At 35.7% G+C, this 6,000-nt stretch overlaps 1 protein-coding gene across 1 annotated transcript in view; it reads right to left on the minus strand.

The window, feature by feature from the left end:
• Nucleotides 1-5,564, minus strand: part of NFE2L2 (NFE2 like bZIP transcription factor 2) — a 76,538-nt gene extending 70,974 nt beyond the window's left edge. Inside the window, exon 1 of the mRNA XM_082841170.1 lies at nucleotides 5,547-5,564. The gene's annotated coding sequence lies outside the window, so the exon portion shown is untranslated. The remainder of the gene's footprint in view (nucleotides 1-5,546) is intronic.
• Nucleotides 5,565-6,000: the final 436 nt, after the last annotated feature.

Here is a 6,000-nt window from a genome sequence, read left to right on the forward strand (position 1 = left end):
AACCAATTTGTCTGCATTAAACTTACAGTGACTGACCATATAAACTTTGGTCATATCTGAGTCCATGTATATCTCTCTCAAATATGACATTCCAGTCAAAGCCTTGGTAATATAGCCATGTTTCCAATTGTGTCCTGTTACAAGGAGAACTAATTCATACTGAACTTACGCAAATAGCTAACTCTATTGCTGTGGAAGAATACTCAAGAATTTTCTAATTATAGAGGGATGAGGTAGGGAGAAAAAGTAAATGTTTCATCTGTATTTACAAAGGTATACTTTACCAAATTGCTACATGTCATGTATAAATTAAGAGAAAAGGTTTCCTTAAATCTGGGGAAAAAAACCATTAAGGAACCAGCAATGTTTCAAACAAAAAGTCATAAAAAATTATAGTCATCCTCCTCAGTTCGTTCAGTCCCATGTAATTAACACTTATTTTGCTTGAATCCAGTTTTTCCATTAATTCTGGAAGTTCTTACCCAGGTCAGTTTTATGATCTTATAGTTACTAGAAACCTGTACTTCAAAGTCCTCTCCATGAATCTCCTTAAAGATGAAGCACTTTTGCAAGAACACTTTTGCAAAAGCATCAGAGTAAAACAATTACTCTGTAAATGATAAAAGACATAAAAAATGGACATGGTTAAAGATCTAAAAAAGAAAAAAGAAGAAAAGAAAAAAAAAGATCTGATGAGAGTTTTTTTACAACTTAATTGACAAGGAAATTTGGTTATTTCTGTGACATACACATTTTAAGATAATAATTGTGACTGGTTACATTAGACCAGAACATATCAGATTTCCAAGAATTTCTCTCAATTTCTGGAACACTTATAACATATACCTATACAAATACAACATAAAGAAGGTTTAATATTACTTCTTATTTGACAATGCTTCTCATGTAATTTAACATATCAAATAAGCCTAATTAGTTTAACCTCTCCCTTTTTATAAGGAGAAAGAACAAATCTTTTGTGATTTTCCAGGGACCCTCTGGGAAATCCTAAAGTTAGTTATAAATCAAAAAGAATTTATTTAGAATTTGATTTTGGGAAGTTCGTAAACAAATATCAAAAGATTTTAAAACAATTGGTCATATAGGATCATAGGTCACTGTGAAACAATACTTAGCCATTTAACCATAGTGACAAAGACTTTGAATGCGAATACAGAAGGTTACATAGTTCTGAGCAAAACTTAGCTCTTTTAATAGCAAGAAGACTAGGTTTACTCAAGTAATCAAAGACCTGATAAAAACAACAAACACAGGAAATTATTTTGATAAGACACAGAATCTTTGCTCTCTAGACAGATCACTTAAAAGGTAAAAAAAACCTTTGTTTACAACGTCATATTAAGAGCAGACCAACAATCCAAAAATATCCTGTCCTTTCAACAGTGAGAAAACCAAATTTTAATATTGTACCAGCTTACTTTTGATATTAAAACTCATTCACTTAAATTCATTTTAATCTTAGCCAGCTTGACTACATGTAAAATTCTATCCCCAAGATTCCTTTTCCACAAACCTTTACAATTTTGTCTTGTTTTTCCTCTTTCTCATTCTGAAATAACCAGTCTCACTTTAGGACAAAATTACTTTCTTTTTCCTCAACAAAAATGCATCTCTATTCCTTATACCTTCTTTTACTGAAAACATACATCCTACTTTCCTTGCAGATGGAGATGTTTCCCTTATTATTTCTAGTAGCTTTAATTATATACATATGTAAACATATATAAATATATGTATATATATGTGTAAACAATTGTGAACTGTCTGTTATATTAGCATTCTAATGACAAATTTATAAATACTTTTTATAATTTCTAGAAACATATGCTTTCTCATAGTAAAGTTTTCAGTGTGGCATGAAACATGTTTACTAATAAATCCAAGTATCTTTAGTCCTCTGGGAAAGGAAGCAAATGTAGAAAAGCCTGTGCTCAGCAACTAATGTTTTAGCATTTTATCTCACTTGGAAATGATCTAGATATATAATAACTATCCATCATTTAATTTAACTTAGCAAAACTTTAAGGTTTCAGCTTACCAAAAAGATTTGGGGAAACTATTTTAAAAGTTCACCTAAAAACTTCTATCCTGTTTATATCTATTAAATTCACTTACTCAGGATAATTATGTTTAGACTACCTGCAGAAATTTCATGAGACATTAGACAAAGTCAGCTGTCATCCCAAGCTATTTTTCTTGCTGACAAATTGTGTAACAAAGATTACATGAACTTGTTTGACCAAGAAACCTAAGTAGAATAAGTATGCCTCCATTATTTTAATGCTGATAATTCTGAAGACATACCTCTTTTAATTAATCCAACAACCTTAAAGTAGCTTTTATTTACCAAAAATTATTTCAAATAATGTGAACTTGAAAAAACAAGTAGAGTTCTTTTACAAATTAATTTTGGTACTACCATCCAAAGGTAGAAAATACTACACATCTATTACACACACACACACATACACACACACACGCAAACATATAGACAGATGAAAACAGAGATATTATAGCTTCTGTTTTAAAATTACTGCCATGGATCAGGTATAATAATACAAAACTTACTAGTTATAAAAGAAGTTGGATCAATGTTTTCTGGTAGATGAAATAAGTTAAGGTTACCTGCTCAGATGGCTAGAGCTTTTCACTAATATTTGTGGAGAAGAATATAAGAGATTTTTCATTTGCTTAAGTTTAAAATGACCTCCCCTTCCACTTTTTTGTTCTAATGAGAATTACCTCCCTGAAGTTTATATTTTAAAGAGATGACTTAGATAAGAGTTCTTGGAGCATTTCTGGTTTTGTAAAGGTTCATAAGAAAAGAACAGTTGTTTTTAATTCTTCAAGGAATTGGGTTGCAAGTTAAATGACATCATAGGCTGTTCCACCCATCTTTAGAAGGTTTTTCTTTTTCTTTGTGTACATAGTTTTATTTTAGCTTAGTGGAGGAGGCCTAAAAAAATTCCTATCAGGGTCTGAATATCAGCTTTTAGACTGGCCAATTTCTGACCACAGAGCTGCTTAAAAATCCTTCTAAATATCTTGTCCATTTTCAGCCAGGACAAACAGTAGATATTTCTGGAAGTGCTAAACAACTCCTTTGTTGTCCCCAAAGAAGGTGCAAAAGATATTTTATTTTTCTCTCTCTATTGGGTGCTGTAGACAAAGATCTGGGAGAGCACGCTCTGGTAAGTATTCTCACCCTTAGCAGGCTTGGCTTCTGCCAGTTTTTCCAGGACCACATCTGCAGGCTCTGAGTGGGGTTTAAAGTAGAGAGTGTAGCTCCAGTATTTACCAGAATTTGGCAAGGTTTTCCACTGATTTTAATTCTAGTTTCCCTTGGCTATTTAAAGGAATAACGTAACAGTTTACCAGAAAATCCCTCAGAGTCTCATCAACTCTGGGAGGGGCCCATACAGGGGCCCTCCTTTGAGGGTCGATATGAGGGCGCTCATACCTACAAGTCTGTCGAAAATTATTCATAGGCTGTTTGAGGACATTATCTTTTCCAGAGTCCCAAGTGACTATACAACTGAGACATCAACCCCTGAGTCAGCATTTTAATGATAGACCCCCCCTAGGAGACTGTGATGTAGTGGACCCAAGCATCCAAGCTGGCCTTGGAGCCGTTATAACTTTAAAGTCAATAGCTTTGGTGGATTTTTGTTTACAATCTTGTTCCAAAGTCCTTTCAAAGTGTTCAGCTACGGTCACAAGTTCAGTCAAACAGGTAGCCAGCCTCCCATCCCATTTTTTTGTCTTTTTATTAATCCACTAACCTCAGGACATAATCCATCTACAAATAGGGTAGCTAGAGCAGGTTGGGTGACCTCACCTATTTTATGAAACCCAGAAAGCTGTAGGAAGAGCGCTTCCAGATGAGCTTTAAAGTCTGTCACAGATTCATCTTTCTTTTGTTTGCATGTCTGAATAACAGACCCAGGAAGACTCTAGGAACGACTCTTAAAAGATCAGTTTCTAATTTGAGAGCATTTTATGGTCCATAGGGGACCATGCTGAAGATTGAGGATCTCAAATTATCATCCTCAGCGTTTTGCATTTTGCTTCCTTCATTTTTGTGCTTCACCAGATTCTACCAGCATGTGCACGAGCTGATAAAGATCTGACAGACCAGGGTCATAGGCCCGATAATGACTCTAAATTCTTCAAAAAACTTTTGAAGTGCTTGTTTTTTAATCCTCTCTGGGTTTAGCAAATTCTTTAAGTGTGGCCCTTAGTTCAGTCTTTGACCAAGGAGTGAAAGATACCTGGGGAGAATTGCCTGCAACCTTGGGTGGTTTTATTTTAAACTGCTTAATAGCCTCTTCAGAATGGAAAAGCAGTTCAGACAGAGAATTAGTGGAACGTGAATACTCAGGTAAATGAGGATAGAGAGGAACAGTAGGAGCCATGCCAGTCTTACAGTCTTTTATTTTAGGTACCTCTTGTGTCTTGAATTTTTTATTAGCCTTTGCAATAAATCTTTCAATGAAGTTATTTTGGAATCATGAAGCCTTTTGGAGCCTTCTGCATACCCATTAAGATATGTATCTCATTCTGTTTAATTTGGGAATGCTTGCTTTCAAGTTCACTTCATTAGATCTTGTCTAACTGGAACATTCCCCATAATGGTCACTGTAATCCTAGCTTGTTTTTAGTAAGATTTTGCCATTTTTCTAAAAATCTATAGCTTCCAGGTCAATTTACTTAGACATAAAATAAGCAGGTGTGCTGGAAGGTGGTGTGCTTAACTCTTTAGAATTTTAGAATTTAAGAGTTATTAATTAATTTTAAATTTTATTATTTTTAATTATTTATTTATGTATTTATTTAGCTAAGCTTTTGGAGTCAAACTAATACTAAAAAGGGAATGTGCTGCTTGGTTGGGAATTGTGTGGTGTTTTACAGTGTACTTCATTGCCTGCAAATTTTCTTGAGGTTGGCTGGTGACCTAGTGTCCACCTACCCATTCTATGGCCAACTTATCCTAACACAGGAGTGTTAGAGTTTGGTGGCAAGTACTCTAATAGCTTTTAAGTGTTCAATCCATGCCCACCAATTTTTGTGGCTTTTAGGCTTCCAAGATCCTTGTCAATAATAGCCTTTCATACAAAACAAAACAAACATGTGAACCTTAATATACCACGCAGTAACCAAAGAAATGTTACTGCAGACTGGCCAACAGAAGGCACTGTGCACACTGCCAGCCATTCCCAATGTGGAACGGGGGTTGGGGAGAGAATTGAAACAAGAGACCCCAAAGAATGGGGACTGCAAGCTGATTCCAAACAAATGGGAAACTGCAGACTAAACTGCCAACAGTTACCAGTGTGGAATCTGGTCACAGAACCAAGGGCTAAGATTTCCAATCAAATGGGGAACTGAAAACTGAACCAAGGGCTAGGGGTTAGTTCTGGGTGGAACTGTCTGCTAGCTTAAACTGACCTGCCCTGGGCTGGAAAGCCAATTAAATCAGGAGCTCAATCCAAAGAGAGTGAAACTCAGAACCAAGAGGAACTTACCCATGGCCTTCGGAAATGGCAGGAAGACAGAGAACTCAGTGGGTTTGTGGAATACCATGCCTGTGTTTCTTGTTGTCTTGAAGCCATCAGAAGTTCACTTCAGATCCCACTGCTGCCACCAAATCTGTTAAAAAAAATATTCAACGGAGTAAATTTTATAGATTTTATTGGCTTTGTTCAGTGATTCATGAATTGGGTAGCATCCCATGTAGCGGACAGAAAGGAGATGTACAAAATGGAAGGCTTTTATAAGCAGAAGGGGGCAGGACAAGGAAAGAGCAGATTACCTCATCTTTCTCTGGAGGATGGAAGGGGTCTAACAAGTGGATTACCTCATTAGTGCTGACCAGGAAATTCCAGACTGACCAGTTAAGATTATATTCCTGGGGGAGGTTGAAACCTCAATTAAGTTAGGTATTAAGTCTTGATTGGTCACATGGCTTAACACAAGTGA

Source organism: Leucopleurus acutus, assembly GCF_964270905.1.
Source record: "Leucopleurus acutus genome assembly, chromosome: 6".
Classification (NCBI taxonomy): domain Eukaryota; kingdom Metazoa; phylum Chordata; class Mammalia; order Artiodactyla; family Delphinidae; genus Leucopleurus; species Leucopleurus acutus.